Source organism: Natator depressus, chromosome 6 (genome assembly GCF_965152275.1).
Source record: "Natator depressus isolate rNatDep1 chromosome 6, rNatDep2.hap1, whole genome shotgun sequence".
NCBI classification, from domain to species: Eukaryota; Metazoa; Chordata; order Testudines; family Cheloniidae; genus Natator; species Natator depressus.
Genome location: NC_134239.1, coordinates 126,557,635 through 126,582,476, shown reverse-complemented (window position 1 = coordinate 126,582,476; position 24,842 = coordinate 126,557,635). Strand labels below are relative to the sequence as shown.

General features: G+C 46.3%; 1 long non-coding RNA gene across 1 annotated transcript in view; it reads right to left on the bottom strand.

Annotated features, from left to right (window-relative positions):
- The window catches only part of LOC141990241 (uncharacterized), a 348,636-nt gene that overhangs the window by 108,340 nt on the left and 215,454 nt on the right, over positions 1-24,842 (bottom strand). The window contains exon 2 of the long non-coding RNA XR_012640115.1: positions 18,365-18,443. This is a non-coding gene — a long non-coding RNA (uncharacterized LOC141990241). The remainder of the gene's footprint in view (positions 1-18,364; positions 18,444-24,842) is intronic.

The following is a 24,842-nucleotide window of genomic DNA, read 5'->3' as shown; positions in this document are numbered from 1 at the left end:
CTGCAGAGAGGTCCAGGAAGATAAGAATGGATGTCTGTCCTCTGTGCATTGACAGGAGGAGATCATCCATCAATGCCACTAAAGCAGTTTCAGCTCCATGTCCCAGCCTGAATCCAGATTGTGCCAGATCTAGAATGTTGGCTTCAGTTAGATGAACCCAGACCACAAACTCCATTGTCAGCTAAATCAGAGCCTCAGAACTGAGCACCTCCCAATGCTCCAGAGCTTAAGAACCAGATCTGTATGTTGTTACTCTGGTCATGTATGATCGAGTTAGAGCTCCTGGCAATTACACATGGAGACCAAGTTCTGGACTAACGAGTACCTGACTTGCAAAAGGCAGTTTCCAAATGCCAGGCACTGCTCTCCTGATTCCCAGACTCCCCGGTGAGGACGGCCATGCTACTAACAGCCAAGCCCCAACTTGTGAATTCATGGTTCTGATCCCACACAGGGCACCTAGCTCCTCACTATGCCCTTCTGCAAAATCCTGGGGAACCTAATCCCACAGAGCTCTAATGGAGGCACGTCTGAGGGCTCTCCAGAGGGGAGGAGATGCCACAGAGCCACAGCCAGGCTGAAGCGACCGCATGGATCCCAGTCCTCGCTGTTCATGGAAATGGAGGAGCTGCACGAGCTAGCCTGAAGTGACCAATAAACGTGTCAGTGATGCATGGATCAGCAATAAGCTAAAAAGTTGGCTGCATGGAAGTGTGTATCAAATACGGCGTCTGCTTCTGATCTGCTACACCAGTGTAAATCTGGAGTAACTCCACTGACTGCAGTGGTGTTACTCCAGATTTACACTAGGGTAACTAAATCCAGAATCTGGCCCAAATGAGTTACTGTACGACCTATAGACAGTCTGTGTGTGTGTGTGGACTAGGGAGACAAAGGAAGGAGGGCCTTTTGGTTCAGACAGCAACTGGGACTTCTGAAGGCTGGGTTCAAGCCTGGTTCTGCCATAGACTCTGACTGACCTTGGACCAGCGACTTTATTCCTCTGTGACTAAGTTCCCTGTGGGAATAATACTACTTCCCTGCTTCAAAGGTGTTCTGAGCATAAATTCTTTAGTGTTGGATACTATGAGCATGGAGGCCCTATGTACCTAGATAGGGAATTGAGGTGAGCACAGGTACAGCCATGGAGAATGAATGGAGTAGGAGAGGGTGGAAAACGGCCAGATGATTTTTTATGTCTTTATACCTGTGTCAGATGAAAACTAACAAGAATCTCATAAAAACCCATGCGGCTCCCCAAAGCACAAACTCCACTCAGCGCACCGGAAAGGGCTTGGTTCTATGAAGCATGCCACAAACATCTGCCAAGGTAACTCTCGGCCGCGGGGAACTTGTTTCACTCCGAATGACAGATATTAAGAGGGTTTTTTTCACTGAGCCAAAGCAGTGACCCCTCAAGCCAAGCTCACGATGATGTGCGCAGGATGGACAGTTGTAAAAGGCAATTAACGGGGGTGAGCAATTGGGGATTTCAGTATAAATCGAATATTTCAGTCACAAGTGCATAACCCAAACATTCCCAGCCAGAATGTTCCATGCAATGTTCAGCCTGTTGAAAAGGAAGTGTGTGGCATCTGGCTGCATAGCAAGCAAAAGGAGGTGTTAATACAGCACCATTCAGAAAGAATCGCACCGCTAGGAATCTGATGGTGAGGCTTTGGTCTGCCAATAGCATCAAACTATTTATAGTTTCTTTGGCCCTGATTCAGCAAGCTACATAAGCATGAGCCTCACTATAAGCATGTGAGTAATCCCTCCGAAGTTGCTTTTCACTTGCGAAGAGGTAGGCACCATAAGCACCGTGCTGCACAGAGATCTGCTGTTTTTAAATCAATCCTGAAGAAGGGAGGCCAGGAATTTCAGCACCATCGACAACAGCTGCATGGCTTTTTCTTCGTTTAAAGATGATCTGTAAACACGACGGTCTTAATTCCATTGCCAGAGGAAGGCTGTTTGCACCGCTGAGCTTAGTGTCGCTTTCCTACGGTTTAGAGAAGTCACTATGATTTGTAAGCCTGTTGTTAAAGAATCGTCTTGAAGAAGAATCAGTCTGGGCTTCATCAGCTGTAACTGGACCCCATGCAATGCCAAAGCCTGGATACTGAACCCTGCCAAATTTCATGAATTCCCTATGTGACTTTAAAGCCGCCTCCCCCACCCACCCCAGTAGAAAGGCTTGCCCTAGATTTTCACTCCAAAGCAGATTTCTAGGCCAGGCAGTTTCACTAAAACACAGATTTTAAAGTTGTGCAGGGAGTTATTAATGAGATAGGATGTGTAAACTTTATCCGCAACTAATGGTAATTACCTGAGAAATTTGCATCAGACTAATAAAAAATATTTTTTTAAAAAAAGCTTCCTGTTAGAATCCAGATTTTCACCCCTTCTGATCTAAATTGGACTTGGATAATGAGAAAAACAGTCAATTGATAATTAGTTACCACTCCTTAATGGAACTCTTCCTGACAATCACCCATGGGCTAAGTGAAGCAATCCAACAAACAGTGGATGAGAAGATCCCATCTCCATTGCTTTCTTTCATTTGGGTCCAATGTCAAAAAGCAGAACAACCAGTAGAAGGAAGAAACCAAACTGCAATAACAAGGGACATCCCCTCAAACACTGCCTGGCCCTACAGACAGATGGCAACTTTTCCTGAGTAGCAGCTAATCACAAGCCCTCTTGGCCAAAACAACGGTGCTACATGTGTCAGAAGAAGATTCCAGGAGACTCCAAAACATCAGGCAAGTCATAATCAGTAGCTCCAAAGCTTTAGCCTCTGCTTCCCCATACACCTGTCAGTGCACCAAAATCATTGGTATCATTTTACAGACATTGCAAATTCACAGACCATTGTGAAAATCTAACGGGAGCAGTTTGTGACAGTGTTGGAGAGTGGGGTTCATGCAACAAGAAGGAGGCACGCAAAACATAGGATCTTTTCTTTTAAGTATGATATACGTGGAGGAAGGGAAGGTGATCAGGAACAGTCAACATGGATTCACCGAGGGCTAGTCATGCCTGACAAACCTGGCTGCCTTCTATGATGAGATAACTGGCTCTGTGGATATAGGGAAAGCGGTAGACGTGATATATCTTGACTTTAGCAAAGCTTTTGATATGGTCTCCCACAGTATTCTTGCCAGTAAGTTAAAGTATGGACTGGATGAATGGACTTAAGGTGGACAGAAAGCTGGCTAGATAGTCGGGCTCAACGGGTAGTGATCAACGGCTCAATGTCTAGTTGGTAGCTGGTATCAAGCAGAGTGCCACAGGGGTCGGTCCTGGGGCTGGTTTTGTTCAACATCTGCATTAATGACCTGGATTGCACCCTCAGCAAGTTCGCAGATGACACTAAGGGGGAGAGATAGATATTCTGGAGACTAGGTATATGGTCCAGAGTGACCTAGACAAACTGGAGGATTGGGCCAAAAGAAATTTGATGAGGTTCAACAAGGACAAGTGCAGAGTCCTGCACTTAGGATGGAAGAATCCCATGCACAAGAAGCTGGATATGAGTCAGCAGTGTGCCCTTGTTGCCAAGAAGGCTAACGGCATATTGGGCTGCATTAGTAGGAGCATTGCCAGCAGACCAAGGGAAGTGATTATTCCCCTCTATTTGGCACTGGTGAGGCCACATCTGGAGTATTGTGTCCAGTTTTGGTCCCCCCCCCCCACTATAGAAGGGATGTGGACAAATTGGAGAGAGTCCAGTGGAGGGCAATGAAAATGATTAGGGGGCTGGGGCACATGACTTACAAGGAGAGGCTGAGGGAACTGGGCTTATTTAGTCTGCAGAAGAGAAGAGTGAGGGGGGCATTTGATAGCAGCCTTCAGTTACCTGAAGGGGGGTTCCAAAGAGGATGGAGCTAGGCTGCTCTCAGTGGTGGCAGATGACAGAACAAGAAGCAATGGTCTCAAGTTGTAGTGGGGAGGTTTAGGTTGGATATTAGGAAACATTATTTCACTAGGAGGGTGGTGAAGCCCTGGAATGGGTTCCCTAGGGAGGTGGTGGAATCTCCATCCTTAGAGGTGTTTAAGGCCCAGCTTGACAAAGCCCTGGCTGGGATGATTTAGTTGAAGTTGGTCCTACTTTGAGCAGGGGGTTGGACTAGATACCTCCTGAGGTCTCTTCCAACCCTAATCTTCTGTGATTCTATGATACCTTTTAAGGGACTGACACTTTCTCAGACCCTCCAGTTAGGGCCTCTCTCTCCTTGGCAAGTAAATTAAACCAATTTAGACCTAGCACTCTAAATTCAGAGGCAGTGCAACAGTAAGTTACATACTGGTAAGTGAGTTTGAGTAAGTGTGAGGTCTGGTCTAAGCACAAAGTGGCACCAGTTAAGAAAAGCTGTGATGTTGCACTGATTTTGCTAAACAGGTGCCGTTTGTGTGTGGACACTCTTATGTTGGTTTAAACCTGGCTGATACCAGCTTAGCCTGACATTTATAATTCTCATAATCCATTTAAATACCCTCCAATATCCTCGGGTGCCCTCAGCAGCAACATCACTGGCAAGTGGTCTCAGGGAATTAGTCAGTATTTACAATTCATCATTCCCAGAAGCACAATTTTTGAAGTCCATGTTTTTGGGAAGGGCAGCAACTCCATGGCATGAATACTAAACACCGGCCCATCCTCCTCCTCCTCCTCCTCTCTACTCCCAGGCATTGGCCATGCAAAGAAGGTAGATTACATAGGAGTACAGATATTGGAAATTTCTGCCTGCAGCACTTATTGTTTACCCAAACCATGCTGAAAGTGATTAACGAAACAAGCCCGCAGCTTGCAATATATTCCTTGCTCAGCAGACGTATGATCAAAAGATTGAGTTCTACGAGTTGGTTGTAAACCTCTCAGGTCAAAATGAAACATACTGAAATATAAATAAAAAAATATATTTACTCTTCTCTTTAAGAATTCAATACCTAGAAATAGGCGCAGCTAAACATCTCCCAGAGCAAAAATCCCTGTCTATATTTAAACTAATTATTTGTATCTTTTAACTGCTTTGCAAGTCTACAGAAAGAGGCAAGTCAAAATTTCTCGTCTCTGAGGTTTTCGTGTACTGAGGAAATTGCCAACAGAAGAATCATAAATATTTATTTTAATGATTCAGCTCCCAACTTTACACAGCACAGTCACGGGAAAGTCATGTGGATCAGCAAATCAACCTCCCTAGCTGGTACACGCAACACGCATGCACGCCACTTACTGGGTGATTTGCTGATCCGCACAATATTTAAATGACTGCGCTAGATAATATGGAAGCTGAATCGCTGAAATAAATATCTGTGATTCTTCTGTTGGCACTGCCGTAGGCCTGCATGGACACATCATTCTAGAGAAACCGTCACGATAGCAACCAGCCACTCAGCAGCATAAAAAAATTCCTCTTACATTGACCAATTGGACCAACTTGCCATACAGAGGTGCCTAAACACTGGAAACATTTGCATGCACCGTTGCACAGCCCCTTAGTTGCACACATGAACAGGCCTGTATCCATTTGTACATGCATAACCTTGGGCACCACTGGTGTGGGGCAGACTTAGCTGAAAGAGTTTAGGTACCCGTTTTAGAACATGTGGCTCACCATTTGGTCTTGCTTTTCCTCATGCTCCTCCTTATGGCTAGAATATCCTTCTATCCTCCTTTGCAACCTCGCTCTCCTCCATCACAGCTCTCACGTCTTCCGGATGGCCCCCACTCCCTCCCTCCCACACACACACTTCCCTTGTCCGCACAATGGCATCTTGTTCCCCAAGCTTATACCATAGGCCACAGGTTTTGCAATGAGCTGTTTATGGGCAGACCCGGGAGCCAAGCAAATCCACCACGGACTTCCCATTGGCTGGCACGCAATAGGAGATAAAATAGGTGGAAACGCTAACAAAAAACTGCACCCTCAACAAGGCAGCTGACGTGTCTGTAAACAGAGTGGCTTGAAAAGGTTTCAAAAGGGAAAAATAGATTCTAGAGAAAGCAAATAACCAGGTTCCGATCCATTTAGGGATCTGGGCCTGATCTTGCCAAGCACTGAGCACCCTCAGCCCTCCTGAAAGCAATGGGAGGCCAGGGCACTCAGCCTCCCTTGGAAACGCTCAGCGCTTTCCAAAGTTGGGTCCTTAGTCTCCACGGACAGGCTGAAAGCAGCAGTGGGGGTTCAGCTGTTCTAGTCGATATCCGTTCTACCAAGCTCATCACCAGAGCCTCTGAGCACCTGCCGGTTGTGCATAAAGCACTGTGACTACCTGGTCTGTTCGCGGCCCGTATGCAGAGAAGTTATAAGCAACACGGGGGTCTGGATTTTAAGAAGTGAAGTCACGCTCCGGTGCAAAAACAGCATCAAAGGCGGCTGCTGCAGCAAAGAGACGCAGCTCAACTCCGCTGGTTCTAGGCCGGCTCTTTGCAGACTGACCGCTGAAGACCCAAATTGCACACTTCCCTCCAGAGCCACCAAGCTAGACCAGGAAACCCTGCTCTCACGGTGACAGCTTGTAATTGTAACACATGGTTTTCAATGCACCACACTAACATCGGTGCACAGTTAGCTCAATTGTAACGTTTTAAGGATGTTGTTAGCATCTTCTTGGTGGGCCTCCTAATATCCCACTACTGGGGCCCACGTAAATCATAGACGGATGTCTGGGAGGGCCCTCAAGAAGTCCTCTAGTCCATTCCCCCTGCACTGAGGCAGGACTAAGCATACCTCAGCCGCCCCTGACAGATAGAGAGGCCCATTTTATTGATGGGGAAACTGAGGCAGAGAGCAGGGCTGTCACTTGCCCAAAGTGACCCAGCAGGCTGGTGGCAGAGCTGGGACTAGAACCCAGGTCTCCTCAATGCCAGTCCAGTGTGCTAGCCACTAGGCAACACTGCATCCCATGTTGAGGTGCTGAGGGTGAAAACACAAAGGAGATTTAAAAAAACTCTGTTCTTCTAAGTAATAGGGAAAAAAAAATGTACCCCTTCTGTGCCTAGCAGTTCCTCCTCTGTTTCCAGTTTGGTCTATTTTCTGAGTTTCTAAACAAACAGAGGAGAAAAACTCCTATTATAAATGTAATGCATTTAAACTTCACAACCATATTACAACCCCACCAAAACACTCCAGGGTGCGTTTTATTCCATCACTAATTCAAGGTTTATAGAGCTGACAGCACAAGACCACAGGGCTGATGCCATGCACCAGCTACATGTTATGGACCAGCAAATCATCCCCTGTTGTGAATTAATGATAACAGTATTTGCTATGATGCTGCCACATGTGGGGCAAATCCTGCTCATGCTGTGGGGGGAGTCACCCCTGTGCAGAGGGCCACCAGAGCAGCAGCAGTCCCAGGGGCGGCCCCAGAGGCTGTTGAAACAGTGGTCCCCAGAGGCCTCAGAGCAGCGGGTGTCCATTGGCCCCTGGGACCTCCCAGGAGCTGCTGTGCCCCAGGGCTCCCCAGAGCAGCTAAGATTTAGTCAGGAGTATTTATAGTAAAAGTCATGGATAGGTCACGTGCCATGAATTTTTGTTTATTGCCCGTGAGCTGTCCATGACTTTTACTAAAAGTCCCATGACTAAATCCTAGCCTTAGTTACGTTCACAGCGCACACACACGCACAGTTAGATAAAAACATAAATACTCTTGCCGGAAGATTGCAATGGACCTGTCACCATCTCAGGGTAACTGCACCTGCATCCCCCTCCCTGTATTCCCTCCAGGAGCACCCTCTCAGGTCTCACGTCTCCAGCCGTCACCTGCCTCTGCACAGCTCCCTGCCTTACGCTGGGATATCCCCAGCATGCCACTCCGCCTACAACTGCCACCTGTGCTTTGCTTTCTCCATGGGCTATGATCAGCACATTGCCAGCAGTTACATGTTACCACAAAGCTCTTCTTAAGCAAGCATATTTATTTGTAAGGCAAAAGCATTACAGAGCAAACATTTACATAAAGGTCCTGGGCCACGCTTACCAGAGGTCACCCACCAGTCTTATGGGACCCTAGCCTTTACAATCCTATCCCAAGGGTTGGGGGCCCACTGGGACAGAAGATCCTGTCCATTTTCTGGATCACAACGGAGGCCCAGAGTCCGTTTAAATCCAGTATTTTTATATCAAAAGCCCTTTGTTGTCTGTTGGTCTGTGGAAAACTCAGTTGGAGCCCGTATATGCATGTCTCCCCAGAGGCAGTACCTTTCTGGAGGTGTTTACAACCTAAGGCCTGGTCTACACTAAAAAGGTAGGTTGACCCAGCTACATTGCTCAGGGGTATGAAAAGCCACTCCACTGAGCAGCGTAGTGAAGACAACCTAATCCCCGGTGTTGACAGCACTAGGTGACAGAAAAATCCTCCTGTCGACCTAGCTGCCGCCTCTCGGAGAGATGGGTTACCTGAGCAGAGGGGAGAACCCCGCCCTTTCTCAAAGGTAGCATCTACACTGAAGCGGTACAAGGGCACACTGTAGTATTCCAAGTGTAAACAAGCCTTAAGTGATTCACCTTAATCACCCCCACACACAGTTTTTGGTTCGGGGGGGGGGGGGAGGGGAGAATACCCCTACTCCGTGGAGTTGCACCACAATCCCTGGCCCACAGTGACATAAACCATTCAAGCAATTAATACAATATAGTCCTCAAAGATCCCGCAGCCGCTTGTAGTATCTGTCTCAGTAACGCAACTTCATGCCTTTGACTTCAGAATGATAACACACGAGAACCCCGAAAGAGACAGAGAAAGCAGGCTGCTCCCTAGAACAGAGGGACCCAGCTCACTGCATTTTACTCTAGGCTGGCTGGCTGCAGACTGACTGCTGTTAAACTTGGATCACCCCCAGCAAATGGGGGCTGGAAAACCACTGAGCATTTAAAGTGATAGCTTGTAATTTTAACACTGTTTGCAATACACCACAGCATTCCTCACGTGGGTCTGGGCCGGAACCCCCAGCACTGTACAAGTATGTCATGGGTACTTACAGAGTTTATAGGTACTAGAACAGAGCCAAAAAACACGTTAGATTTAAGAGATGGAGCCTGATTCTCACAGGACTTACATCCATTTATGCCTATGCAGCACCATTGACTTAAATGGAGTCTCTGCAAGTTATCATAGAATCACAGAAGATTAGGGTTGGAAGAGACAGGAGGTCATCTAGTGCAACCCCCTGCTCAAAGCAGGACCAACCCCAACTAAATCAGCCCAGCCAGGGTTTCTGAAGCCTTAAAAAGTGCTAAGGAAGGAGATTCCACCACCTCCCTAGGTAACCCATTCCAGTGCTTCACCACCCTCCTAGTGAAATAGTGTCTCCTAATATCCAACCTAGACCTCCCGCACTGCAACTTGAGACCACTGCTCCTTGTTCGGTCATCTGCCACCACTGAACTCCGTCCTCTTTGGAACCCCCCTTCAGGTAGCTGAAGGCTGCTATTAAATCCCCCCTCACTCTTCTCTTCTGCAGACTAAATAACCCCAGTTCCCTCAGCCTGTCCTCGTAAGTCATGTGCCCCAGTCCCCTGATCATTTTCGTTGCCCTCCACTAGACTCTCTCCAATTTGTCCACATCCTTTCTGTAGTGGGGGGCCCAAAACTGGACGCAATACTCCAGCTGTGGCCTCACCAGTGCCGAATAGAGGGGAATAATCACTTCCCTCAATCTGCTGGCAATGCTCCTCCTAATGCAGCCCAATATGCTGTTAGCCTTTTAGAAGGAAAGTGATACCAATGTAAGCAGCATTGCCAACCCCAAACATTCATAAATCAGCAGTCAGGCCCCAAAAGATTATTAATTTAAAAAATAATAAAATTGGGGTTCTTTTTCTTTGCCTTCTGAGCGCTCAGGACTCATTTCAGACTTTTCCCTGCAACCATAAGGTCTAGAAGCTCCCGTTTTTTAAATTAGGCTGAAATTCTAACAATCACTTGAGTCCACTAGCTGGAGCTTTACATAAATCAAAGATCACAAATTGCGATAAGCATCAAAACAGGTGGCAACTCTTTGCAAGCAGGATTTGGTGTGGACTTGCTTCCTTCAGCTTCAAGACGTGGGTGTTTGCAGAAACTATGCCTCTGACTAGTGTGCTGAACAAGATCTCAATTTACGTTGTAAGGAAGACTTAGTATTCTAGGCTGTGTGAGCCCTTGACTTGGCAAGTTTTCCTCTCAGCCTGCTGAACACCTGCCAGGTTAAAAAAAAAAACTCACTGTTTTACTGTAGTTCTGATTTTTAAATAGATCCATTAAAAATGCAATAGTCTGACTCACCACACCAGTGCAGCCAATAAAACTATGACTCCTCATTAATGGGTTTTTTTCACCACCATCCTAGAAAGTTTGGCAGCGAGTTTAGTCATTGTAGTCATCACAGAAACAATCTCTATACAGTGCCTTCAAATTGCTTCTCCTCGATAAACTGTGACCCAATAAAGTGGCAACGTTTGGCCAAGGTTACACTTCAAATGCTTCCACCTGGCAGGCACCCAGTACAAACCAGATGGATAAATACTGGTGCAGGATGCTTAACACAGACTTCTTATAAAGTAGCTATTCTTTGCATGCTGATGATATTTAAGTTGGATTACTGTAAGCGGGGGAATAGTCCCGCTCTTGTGGGGAACTTTCCTGGCTTCTGCACTACCCCGGTGAAGTGGGCTAGCAAAAGGATCCGAGTCCTCGCTCCCACTTCCTTTACCCAGTGGCCTCCCTGCCCTTGAGGACTCCCCTTCTCCTCTCCTGTCTGGCAGAGTCCTCGTAACCGCAACAAGGCTGGGCCCAGGATTCCTGGGGGGCTCGACCCCCAACCCTGCTGTGGTCACACAGAACAGGGGCTAGGTTTTCCCCACTCCGGGGTACTCTCTCTGCACTGGGCACTTCTCTGACCCACTGACCATTACATACAAGTTAAAGCAAATGCAAGTTATTTAATCAACAATTAATTTTAAAAAGAATAAGGAAAAATGGGAAAGGTTAAAGGAAACATCACCCCGCTCTGTGGCAGGGAACATCACAAACAGTGTCTCTGGAACGTCAGGGCAGTTCACAGTCTGTTCCTGTAAGTCCCAGGCCTTCTTCTCCGGCCCTGGCTGTGCTGTAGGGATGCCGTGGGTTGGACACTTGCTCTGGTGGTGGCCACACGCTCTCAGGCTCTAAGTGGTAGGACCCTTCTTCCCAGTGTTGCCCCCGCCCTGTCGGGGTTACGATCCAAGCCTGGCCTGCAGAGTCCCTTGGCTGAGGCATCTCCCTGTGCTGGGCCCACTGCCCAGGGTCCCCCTCGGTCTCCCCAGCTGCCCACCGCACCCAGCTCCGGACTGCTCCAGCCCCAGCTCCACCACTCGGTCTCTGCTGCTCTGCCTCCAGCTCCCTGGGCTGCTTCTCTGGCCCCTCTGGCTCTGGTTGCTGCAGCTCTGCTCCCAGGACAGGTCTGCTCTGCAGGCTGCTTCTGTGACTCTGCTCCCAGCACGGACCTGCTTCCTGGGCTGCTTTTCTGGCCCCTCTGGCTTTGGGGCTGCAGCTCTGCTCCCAGGACAGGGTCTGCTCTCTCTGGGCTGCTTTTCTGGTCCCTCTGGATCTGGCCCAGCTCAGCTTCCCAGCTCAGCTCAGCCCCACTCTGCCTGACCCAGGCAAATCCAGCTCACACGGAGGATGGGACCTCCCTGGCCTCCTGACTCCCTGATTAGCCTGCCTGCCCTGTCATTGAGGCTGACCTGGAGCATTAGCCTCTCCCCATTGTTCCTGGGGACTGTCAGTCTCCGGGTTCTGATTTCCCATCGACCCTTCCCCTTTTAGTACTGGGAGCTAGCAACTAAACCACCCCCACTGAATGTTAGTAAGGGGGCAACAGTCCCCTTACGTTACTATACACATCCTTTAATATTTGATAGGGAGACTAGAAGGAAAGCGATCGCTGTCAGCTCTCGCAAGCCCAGGTTAGAACACAAATTACCACTGAGCCACAAGTGCCTTAAACTTCACTGAACATCCTAGCAAAGCAGATTAAAAGATATTAAATCTGTAAACGGCTCATCCTAACTCTGCTTTGTGAGATCTTATAGGGTGAATTTAGCCACTCCCATCCCCCTCTGCACAAAGTCTCAGTAAATCACAGGTGAACTAATGGGGAGGTTGAACAACTCTACGACCGCTGCTAGGACAATACTCCTCACTGGAGCGGCACAGAAAACAATTTTACTTCTCCTGGGGAAAATGCTGAGATTTCAAAAAATTTTCCCATCCCCAATGAGGTCAAAAAGACAACCACCAAAATTTCAAAAATGTTCAGAAACCAAAAGAGAAAATCAGTTCAGGTCAATTAAAAACACATTGTTTAGATCATTTCATAACTTTTCATTTTGATTTCAACCTTTTTCAAATTGACTTCCATTTCGAAACAAACTCATTTCTAGCCAAAAGAAGTTCTTCACAGCCTGATAATTTTGAAATACTTTTTCATTCCCCCTCCCCCCCCAATGGGAAATTTGTCAAAACTGACCCTTTCCTGTGAAAAATTTCAGTTTTGACAAATTGGGATTTTTCTAGAGAAAAATGTTTTGTTAAAAATTCCTGACCAGCTCTACCCCTGTCCCGAAGCTGGAATAGGGACCATTACCCTTGTGCACTCACCAATAGGGCTTATGGCAACTGGATCCACATGAACATGAACTCTTCCCCCACAAACCTTCCACTGTACACTTATGTAGAGCCCATCTGCACTGAGCCCACCAAATGCAGAACTCCCCTGCATGCCACCTCCACAGCCAGCTACCCCACCTGCAGAGCCAAGGTGGTTCTCCAGTGCTGGGAGGCAGGAACCTTTCCCAGGCTGGCTATGCTTCTACTGGACTGGGCACTGGACTGGGACCCAGGAGATTTGGATTCAGTCGCCAGCTCTGCCAGAATGTAAGTGTGATTTTGGAGAAGTCAGGTCATGTGTGACTCAATTTCTCATCTGTAAATTAGAGGTAGTTCTTCCTGTGTCTGTCTTGTGTATTTAGACTGTAAACTCTTTCAGTTAGGGACTGTCTCTTACTATATGTTTTATATGTTTACACCACAGCTAATACGATGGGATTCTAGGAACTACCAGTCAGCGTGAGATAACTCATCCTGTACCAGTGGCCATCTTGAACTAACTCACAGGTAGGGCCCTTGCCAAGACTAGAGGATCCACCTTTCCTCTTAAAGACACAATGTGCAGAAAACAAACTAATAGTTGCACACATTGTAGATACGTACATGACAGTCATGTCACCTGCATATTAGCCACCACTGCTTTGGGATGGACACTATAAATTTAACACAGAATTGACACTAAAATGAACCAGTTGTTCAGAAACAGGAAATACAAAATCAGTCTCTGTAGGAAAGGTCCTGCACCACTATCTACTCTGCAGTTTTGCTCACAGGAAATGCAACCGACAACCTCTAGGGTCAGCTCTAGGGCCCTCTCCAGCACGCACTTGGTTACCTGTAAAATCTTATCCGTTTCATTAGCTGTGAAGACCACAATGAGACAAAAATCGAATTCTAAAATAAAAGGCCGATGTGCCAACTACCATAGGGATACAGGTGCCTTAGATATGGCTATGCTGTTGTAGATCATCATAGGATCAACACCTTCCATGCATCCCTTCATGTCCTCTGTGTGGTCCTATAAACGGCCCTCTGCCTCAGTTTCCCCCTTCAAGGGGCTTCTTCAGTAAATTACAAACCCTTTTATCCATGCCCAGCCCTTCTCGGGTTCCAGTTGATTAAATAACAAGCATTCAAAAAGTCAAGTTCTCAAGTCCATCCATTTACCTCTACCAGGTCACTCCCAGGCCTTTCCTGCCTGCCATCCCACTCCAAGGTTCTCTGCTGGAACCCGCTCACTCCCAGCAGCCTCTGTACTCTGCTCTGGTCTCCCTGAGAACACTTTCTCTGCAGTTGCATGCTGCTCTTTAGAGACGCCTGCTCAGATGTCATCTACTTAGTAAGTAGGGTTGGCTGGCCCCAGGCCTCTAGCCCCTAAGGAACAAGCCATCCAGTTACATGCACCCTTGCTGTATTCTAGTAAATGTTTGCTGCCTTTCACCCCATAGGGGGTTAATCCTACATACAATACATAGGTACTAACCATGATGTTCTTACTCTGTCCATACTTAGGAAAAAGGGTCAATGGGAGTTTGGCCTAACTCAGGATTTAGCCTATAGTATGTACAGCCAGCTGGCAAAGTTTGATAACCACTTTGGGATTCCACCATGACAAGTGCTATATAGAAATATAGGATCCTCATCATAAAGGCAACCTACAAAACAACCAAGAGCGCTCATTCCATGGCCTCCAATGCGCTTTTAAGATGGCTAACCCACAAACACGCAGGCACCTTGGCAAAATCGTATCACAAGGAGTACAGAGAGTGGCTTCCATGGAAAAAGAAAAATATCTATTAGCAACATAAAAGAGACGAAAAGAAGAGACATAGAGGAGACAGTGCTCTCTGCAAGCAAACTGCAAACAAAACTAAATCAGATCTAGGGGGCATTATTATTATTAGCGTTCAAGCCCAAAACATGAAACTGCATAATTGTCTTCACTGTATTGCCTTTGATAACAGCTCCTCTGTAATGTCGTCGTATTGTGCCAGCAACAGAACACCAAATGAGGCTTTCCGGATTATCTGATCACTTGGTAATCTGTGTCGAAGCAGAATATCAAAATATGAAAAGGAAAGATGTTTTTCTTCCCTTGTTCTCATCCCAAATCTGAAACCAACAGTCTGGATGTGCGATGCTAAAATAAATCTAAAAGGCGCACCCGTGTCCCAGCTCGTCTTTGCTCAGAAATGCAATCTGACGTCATCAGGGCTGTGGAGTTCTGCACTGCGAAGAGAATCCATTGTTTCCCTTCCTTACCACGTCACTGCCTTAGTAATAGCTGAACTGTTATGCAGTGGGCCTTGACCGATTCCTCTGTGTCAGATTTAAAACCAGCTTCTTCACGCACACACACAGGAGGAAGTAAATTAGAGCGATGGAGCTGTGGGAAAGGAGAAGGAACAGTGCAAATCCAGCAGCTTTCTCTTGCAGCATTTTGGCTACTCCATGGTTGTAGCCGTGTGCATCATGAGGGGCCTGCGCCGAACCCCACTGAAGTCAATGGGAGCCTTCCCAGAGACGCCGAAGGGGCATTAAAGGCTTTAACGTCTTTGCACCCATTTTACAGCAAGCCTCAGTGGACGCAGCAGCCATATAATCCGCTGTGTGTCCCTGCTGTGAAATGCACCAGGCCATTTAGTTTAATAACGGATGCAATGATAATTATATCTATTAAACATGACTGCCCCGCGTATAGCGAACTCCACAACACCATGGTTTGGAAAAGGTGTTCTGTCAGCTTAGGCTGACCCTGACGAATTAACTAGACACGCCGATTATGCCTAACGAGAGCCACAGGCCCACCCCGCCCAAATGTCCATCTCTGTTAATTCAGTCCATTTGCTGAATGGGTGCTTGGATTTTTGTGCAAGCTTAATGCTGGAAAAGAAAAGGGAATTCTCTAAAGGGAAGTCACCGAGCAAAGTACACAGATGCTTTCCGAAGCGAACATACGCTCGTAAACTATATTACTAATGATGAGTACTAGGAAGTCTCCTCGTCGAGTTCAACGGTCACTTCACTTGATTTTCATTAGCTTACTAACCAGTGAGGGATACAAATCCTTACCCTTTGTGATTATACTTTGGCCTCTGTAAATGAAAAATACATTAGAGTGGGCTAGGTCTCCCATGCATAACCCAGTCACTGCATGCATGGTCACTTTTTTTTTTTTTTTTTGGTGAATTATATGGGATTTTCTTTTTTAAATGGCAAAATCCCCAAATGCAAATGCACCAATTTCCTCCCATAAAAGGTGAGGGGAAAAAAGCATTTGCAACATCCACCTTGTGATTTCTTCACTTTGTTCAGTGAAGAAACCTTGTTCTAACAAATCAGAAGAGTCTGCTGAGCTAACGAACTCACATATCTCAGGAGGCTCTCTGGTGGTCATGGAGAACGCCTCCCTTAAGTCCATGAACGGTATGTGCCCGTAAAAATATGCCCCATGGCTACACTTCATGCACTGTTTCTGTAACAAGCTTTTCTCCACAAATTAATTAGGGAAGTAAGCAGCTCTGAAAGCATGTCTGTTTCTGGTTGGGAGAACATCAGTGTTTGTGTGAGAGGAAGAAAAAAAGACCATTTTAAATTTGTTTTTACTACTGTTGTCAGGTTTCATAAATTAGTTAAAATAACCATTATCTGATTTTAGTCAAATTATCCATTAGGAGTAAATTACCTGACTAATTCAAATTTTTTTCTCATCACAAATCCTTCATAAGCAGATTGACTCTTTATAATTGTTCAGTTTATGGGCCTGATCAAAAGCCCTTTGAAGGTCTTGGTCCTGATCTCCAAAGCCCTGAATGGCCTGGGCCCAGGGTGTCTAAAAATCCCCAAGCTCCGGGATGGAGACCGATGGATAACTCACTCTTCAGCACAATGGGACTTTCTAAGATCGTCTTTGCCGAGACAAAATTTTCTCGGGGGCTGGTTCTCAACCATGGAAATAATTCCCCTTGGACTTAAGGATTATCACATGCCTCACCACCTCCCCCACTTCATGTCCTGGCACACGTCTCCCACTGGCCTTGTGTAATACCAAGAGAGGAAAGCCCACGCTGGCGCATAGGTGTAATTTGTCAAGGCATGTGTGTCAAAAAGCCAAAAATGGGGGCTTTGTCCATGCGCTGTGTTATAGTGCTGTTGGTACATGTCCCCCAAAGTTTTGAGCTGCCCCCAGTGCAATCACCTCTTTAATACCCCACATTGCTGTTTCTCCCACCTTCTCTGATCAGCTGGCACATTCCACCTGCCCAGAGCCTCTGGACTCCAGCCTTCCATCTGGTTCTGCCCGGGCCCAGTGATGGCTGAACCTGGTGATATTCTGAACACAAAGAGCCCTCGGCCATGCTCGGCACTGTTTCCATCACTTCAAACTGACTCGACAGATGTTCTAGGCTATAGAGTGACCGTCTTGGAATCTTATTAGATAGGTCAACACAGAGCAGCACAGATATGTAAAAATAACCCCTGAACAAAACCAAGCCTTACACTGCAAGCATAGGTCAGCCACCAGGCAGAGGATGAGAAAATGACCCACATGTGACACGTTAGTCATGTCTCAATGTACTACTGAAAGGTGCAAAGACACTGTAGTAAATAAGGGCTGTATAAGAACTAGTTTAGAACAGAAGTCTTTCAACAGAGTTCAGCGGTCTTTGGATCAGGCTCTTGGACCAATTTCAGCCTCTGGGTTCCTAGAAAATATTTCTGACTTTGATTTTTGTTATCCAGGTTGTGGACTGGTCCCCTAATTCACAGTGTTGTTTCCGTTGCCTGGTTCAATGACTTAACCATTTCTAAAAACAGACAAACAACGCATACTCTTGTTCATATGTGAACGTACTTGTTTGCCCAGGAACATGGATTTTCCTGTGCACAACTATTCTCCAAACACGCAAGCAAACAAAAATTCTTGGTTTTGTGAGAGTGTTTGTGAATAGCAAATTAAAGGGGACATGGATGGTCTCTACAGCTGCTTCAAATTCAAACAAACAATTGCAAACAGCGGGCTAGATTCAATGGTAAATGCCAGCTGCTCATTGCTGATTGTTTACATTGCAGAAGTGGCAAACTGGATTTAACCAGCCAGTTCAACTGGGTTCACAGTTGCTTTTTCACCACCAGAGCAGCATAAAACAGCCAGAAAGTCCTAGTGAATCGGTCCCACTCTTTTTGCAGTATCCAGCCATGCAGATGCAGAAATATATCCTGTCCCAAATCTTTCCTTGGAAATGATTCCATGAATTGTGTACTGCTTGCACACACACACACACACACACAGTATAATGCAACAAATGACTGATTGTGTGATTCTAAAGGCTAATAGTATCGATGGTACATTTACTGTTCCCTAAAAATAATAATAAAATGTTGACAGCTTTTGTTGTTCCATTTGGTTTTGCTTTGCACTCCATCTGTGTCCCTTTCATATCTTGCTGCTCCCAGGTGGCAGGATGTCAGCATGTTATATTTAGAAAAAAGCAAGCAGTCTCTCTGGAATTCTCTTTCATCTGCCATATTATTATTATTGGGACCACCTACTTCCAGATGGAAATGCAGGCTGGCACACACTGTAAGCCTGCTCCATTACCTTCTGTTCACCACTGCTTTGCCAGTAAAGATTATGTCCATGGACAAACTGCAACTTCACACCAATGGCAGATAGTCTAATTGAATTAGTGCTTTCCAGGTTCATTTTATGAATTTGTATTACCTTTTGCCCTTTGTTTACCATGACTCACGGTCTTGTGGCTGTCAGATAATGTGTTGTACCATCTTGCGCTCATATGTTTCTAGAAATAAAGTTTAAAAAAGGAGAAATAAGCTCATGTGGAGATTCATTTTTAAACAACAGCCTTGACAAATATTGTCCAATGACTTTTTCCTGCCAGGAACTTTTAGCGTGTCATCTTTTCTTAAAGACCTGGAACAAATGAACACTTTAAAAAGAGCTGTGAACTTTTACTCTCAACCAGACCCTTTCAAGATTTCAGTGCAGCATTATCTCCCCATATTTCTCGGTCCTCTGATGGGTCACGCAAGTTGAAAAACGTATTTCCAGGTTCCATCACGCCGGACTCTGTGCTAATAGCCAATTGTGGGGAAACATTACACCACAGCAGCTGATCTGAATGTGTATGTGACTCTTGTGACATGGTGTGCAAAAGTGAAGACTCGACCTCGATTTTAAAAAGACTCGACTGAAAAAGCTCACATCTAAAAAAAAGGGAAAACAGACAGAAAAGTATATCCAGTTGCCATGGCTACTGCGGGACATGAAAGGAAGAGCTGATGGAACCTTTACACTTATTTAAATGCTTATTATAGCATTATGCAAAACAGGGGAATGAAAGAAGCAAAGAGGTTAACGTTCTTATAAGAAAAACAGTCATTCCAGTATGAGCAAGGTAACAATTAAGAAGACAAAAACTAAGGCCTTGTTTAAAGTGCGTCATTTGAAATAATGATATAAGTTAATTATGCCCCTCTTCAATTAACGAGTAACTGAAAAAACACAAAGAGAAAAGGAGAGAAATCTAGCTGGGCTACAGCATTCAGCTGGAAATCACATTTTAACCTGACAACTGCACTGGTTTAGTTAATACCGTAGCAAACCGGCTCCGTTAATATCTCTTCTTTGTGAGAGCTCTGCCAGTGTTTGCTGAGCCTGACAAAGTCTCTCTGGCAGTTTTCAGGGCCAAATCTTACTCACCTACCTCAGTGGGGGGTGTCTGCCTTGCCAACCTCAGGTGACTGCTCATGTCAGCATGGGGAACTGCATTTGGCCCTAGGCAGCTCCCCCCAGAATGGCCTTTCGACAGCCCCTGCCACAAGCACAGCGTGTTCGTGCTTTGCTGGTGTTTTCGTTTGTTCCTTTGTTTTTCATTTCCAATTATCCTTAAAACTGAGTCGTGGAACGGGAGGGGGACAAACAGGAGTGGAAATGAGAGTGGGGAAAATTAGATCTATGTGCAAAGAAGGGGGCCCTCAAGCAAAGCACAGAGCTCCTGTTATCTCAATATACCCAGTTTAGCTCTTGGCTGTCATGGTGTGCCGGGTGCATACGTAGCTAATGTAGCTCACTGGTTAAGACTCCTCTAACATCTAGCCACCGACTCTGTAATAGCCTGGGGGACGACACAGCTACCCCTAGACCGCATGGCCACCCCGACAGACGCAGCAGCTGTGGGTTAGAAGAAAGGAGCAGAAGGGAGGGATCCCCCGGTCTATGCAGTGGTGATGGGGATGGTAGAACATGCTAAGGATGTGTCTGTCTGATGCCTCTCCCATTCCTTGCTTTCCCATTATCCTTCCTTGTGTCTTTGCCTCTCCTCTTGGCCCCTCCCTTACTTTCCCCCACAGTTCCCTGACCTTCTCCTCTGCTGGACAGAGGCGAATTAAGACTAAATGGGTCCTGAATCTGCCAAAAGTTTTGCCTCCCTCAAAAAATTTAGCCCTCCAGCCCCCCATCAAAACCCTTCCTCCCAGGTCAAACTCCTCTCCTCCAGGATCAACTTCCCCACCCGGTTCACAAAGGACGCATCTGCCTCCTAAATGAGGCGGCTCAGCCAGCAGCGATCAGCCAGGCCATGGCCCATTGACTTTGTCCCACGGCCTGCTAATGCTGTCCCAGGCTCACTGCTCCAACTGGGCCACTCTATGGGGCCCCCAAAGGAGGGCTCTGCCTTCCTCCATCCCTGCAGGACGAGAAGGAAGGGAATTAGCTGTTCTCTCTCTCATATCCTTGGGAAGGAAGGAAAAGATTTTAAGAGATGCCCCCCACCCTTCCTTGTAATTCCAGCAGGAGCCGGAAGCAGGACTACCCCACCACGTATTTCTCTCATGAGAGGTTGATTAGAGCGGAGTGGAGCAAATTCCATTACATTCGCACTCAGGCCTTTGCGCTCAGCGGGTTCCTGTAGCCATTTGTCAAGTGCTTTTCATCTGAAACATGATTCTTGGATTCAATTACTTTATAAAGTCAATATTTTAGGTCACAGCTTCTGCATCAACAAAGGCATCTCCGGGGACTTGAGTTTAGCACGGCGGAGCTTTAAGTAATGTTCCCTGCACCGCTCTAGCTAAAAAGTCAATAAGGTATGCATGTTTCCCCTCACATTTCATCCTCAGAGGCTGCAAAATTATTGTTCGCTCTTGTACATTTAAGCCATTGAGAAGAGGTGAACGTTCCTGACTGCATTATTTCCAAAGAGCTCAAACGGGTTCACTCTGCATTTTTCCCCATACATTCTTCCTGCTGAAGTCAAACATTCAGGGGTCAGGCAGTTCACTCCAGCTGAAATTGGTCTCTGTACAGAGGACCGGTACAAAGCCTTGCACACCACTTAACCCTTTGGGTTGATGCCCTACACAGAGATTAATTTCACCAGCAGAGAGTTGTTTGCCCTTTCTCTGCTTATTTTTTTTAAGCTTACAGACTAGGCAGTGATCCCACTGCATAGATAATATTTGAGGTATGTAGGTCCACCGACCCAGTGACCAGACATAAGCTTCCACCCACTTTAGCATGGGCCAATGCATTTTTTTAATAGATTTCCTAATTAGCTACTATCATCCACAGGGTGTATAAAAGGGGTCACAGGCACAGAGCAATCAGAAGAACTAGTTGGAAATTGCATGCTTGGAACCAATAATCTGCAATACAGGGACAGTCCAAGTAAGAGTGAAAGAATCTCCCTCTATGGGACTTGTCCTGGGGACAAAGCTCCGAGTCTATTTGCTGTTCTTGTTTTTCTGCCTTACCCCTTTCTGATCTGTGCTGAGGTTCCCCAAGCGTGCAGTATGAAGACAAGAGTTAGGGTGGGAGGTGGGAAATATAAAACAAGTTAAAAGCTTTGGCCATGGACAAAAAAAAAGGAGGGAGGAGAGGAGAGGAGAATGTTAAGAACATTTTGCCCAATATAATTTGAATTTTTTCATCAAAAAAATCTAAATTCTAACCATTTCACTCAACTCTAATCAAGGAGGTGGGACAGTTATTGTAAAAACTTAGCAAACCAATTATTTTTAAGTGCAGCTCTAGTAATCAGCTGACATAACAGAATCATAGAATATCAGGGTTGGAAGGGACCTCCGGAGGTCATCTAGTCCAACCCCCTGCTCAAAGCAGGACCAATCCCCAATTTTTGCCCCAAATGGCCCCCTGAAGGATTGAACTCACAACCCTGGGTTTAGCAGGCCAATGCTCAAACCACTGAGCTATCCCTCCCCCCAACATACCTTGGGAAATCCACAAGAAATATGAAATAGAAACCATTCTTTCATCGGTAGTTCTGATTTGTTTGCCATTCATATGCCTTCGATACCACTGTTTTCCTGTTCCCATGTATACCCCAAAACCCAAGTCATCAAAAAAATAAAGATTAATAAGAGACCCAAAAGAGATCGCATTTTGTACACAGAGAAGGAAGAAATCTTGATATTTCAAACTGAATTGTCATAAGGCTTTTCATCTTAGTAGTTATTTGGATAGAATCCAAAGGTCCAGAATGAAATGGAGTTATTATTTAGCACTTTTTAATTGAACCACCTTCAGAGTAACCAAGGTAACAACCAGCTGTTGAAAAATATTAACTTTGCTCAAGTAAATTTGCAGGTGCCACTGTTTGGGCACGCAAAAGTCCCTATTTGCGCGGCTGGTCGCTGCACACCTACACAGTTCGTAAATGCCTGGGGAAGGGTTGTCTTTGATGGGTCTCATAGGTATAATGCGAAGAAAATACAGGGGTGAACAAAAAAACCACTTCTTCTCTGGGGTCTTGTCTCCTCTTTCCAGATCCTTGACCTTGTAGAGGCTCAAGAATCCCTGGTGAATGAATGGATTTTCTTGAAGCTAGTGATCTGCCCAGGGGAGAACCATACTATACTGCCCGTGCTTCAGAGCAAATTTGATATGATTCATCCCTCGTGTTCCCAGAGTTTAACAGGACGGAGCCACTTCCCTAACTACAGTGGTCGTCATTAGACGTGTAGTCATGCCTGATTAGTGTCGTACTCTGTCCCCCTCTAGTGGTGGCTAGACCAACTAGAGCTTGATGAGCCAGCTACAGCCACAGATAAGAAAGCAAGGTCTGAGAGCAGGCAGTAGGGGCTCATGTGTTAAAATTCAGAGCTCCTGGGTTCAATCCCCGATGCTGACAACCCACCGGGGGTGTCAGTGTTACAGAAGTAAACATTTACTATTAAATGCCTCATATGGACATTTCCTCTCCTAAATGTAGGGAGAAACTGGTTTCTCAGACACCATGGACTAATTCAGATGGCTTCTGATGATTTTTGATGCTCATTATACATAGCCTCTATGGCTAGCAATGAAATTGTTTCCTTTCTTTTAGTGATCAGCTTCCAGGAAGAGACAGCAGGGTCTGGGGCATTGGCTGAGGAATTCGGAGGTTTCTGTTTCTGGCTGTGGCACTGACCTGCTGTGTGGCCTTGGGCACCTCACCGCCTCTGTTTCTCTTCCCACCCTTCATCTGTTTAGACAGTAATCTTCCTGGCGCAGGGCTGTCCCTTGTTGTTTGTACAGCACTTAGCACAATCGGGCCTTTAGGCCCTCTCTAAGCACTGCGGTGATATAAAGTATAACAATGCCCATTAGATGGAATCTAATTTTGAGGCGCAAACTGTATTACATAAACACACCCATAATCTCTTCCCCTCCCAGCTAGCTGTCAGGGAAGCATTTATTCAGACCCTGCTTACATCCTCCCCCAAGCCGAGAATGTGTCATCCTGGCAAATCACACTCCAGATTATACCAACTACATGAGTTCTCCTCAAAGGGTCTGAGGAAACCCACTATGGCTGCCACAAACCTGTGAGCTAAGTCTATCACTTCCTCACTAACCACTCCAGGAGCATCGTAGGTTAGCCTGTTTACTGGCCTTATAACCCCGTCACGTCTATTGAGAGTGGGCATGGCAGGGACAGTGGGGACTTCTTCTGGGGCTAGGGATGGTGAAGGTTCCCTTGAGGGTACCCCCTCTATGGGCACATGCCCCTGCATCTCTTGCTTGGGTACTGGGATGTCCAGGGCGTCAGGGACACCTTCCACTTGTATGTCCCCTCTGTCCACCAATGTAGGTGCGTCATCACAGGCCTGTTTTTCTTCCAGGAGGTCTCGGAATGTGGGTGGGTCAAGCTCATTATCCCAGGCTGGTCTCATCATTGATGAGGGGTTGCCAGCAACAGGCCTAAATGCTTCTGCCCTGGGATTTACAGCTGAAGAAGTGGAGCTCTCCCCATGTTCAGCTGATGGAGTCTGGAATCTGGTCTCCATTCTAGGATACTCCATGGTAGTGTCATCCTCTTCAGACTCACTCAGATGTGCTAGATAAGGGTGGATTAGCCCCCACAGGGCCCACTGCGCATGCTGGGTGGTGGATTTAGTCCAGCACCTCTTTTTCGCCCAGGTCCCATGTCATCGTCTATTCCATAAAGCAACATGCTGGCTCCAGGTTGCTTTCTAATCTGGACATAAAGTCCCCAACAGAGTCCGATTAAATCGCTCTGGCTGAGGGTCACCTTGCAGGTAGTAAGGTATTTTTCTGGACTTCTTAATTCCTGCCATCCTTAGCACCTCCTTCAGGAGGTTACTCTCAAAGTCCCATCCCTGGTCAGAGTGTATCTGAGCTGGGAATCATAGAATATTAGGGTTGGAAGGGACCTCAGGAAGTCATCTAGTCCCCTCAAAGCAGGACCAATCCCCAACTAAATCATCCCAGCCAGGGCTTTGTCAAACCGGGCCTTAAATCCATACACTGAAAAATATTTCTCCTACAACACTCAAGCAACAGTGATGGCCCTCTGGTCACGTGTGGGATATGCCTACGCATACTGTGTGAAATGGTCAGTCACTACTAAAATGTTCCCAACATCCCTCCTGTCCACTTCTAAAGATAAGAAATCAATGCATACCAGCTCCAAAGGTTTGCTGCTGGTGATATTCTTCAGATATGCTGCTCTAGTGGACAGGTTTTCCTTTGAACACACCGAGCGCATGTCTTGCATTTCATGCATACATCCTTGGCCATCCAGGACCAGTAGAACCTACTACAAATAAGTTACAGGGTTCTCTCCATTCCCAAATGTCCAAAGTCATCATGCAGGGCCCTTATGGCCAGGGCTCTGTACTCTTTTGGTAGCACTAGTTGTGTTCATTGATTTTGTAAG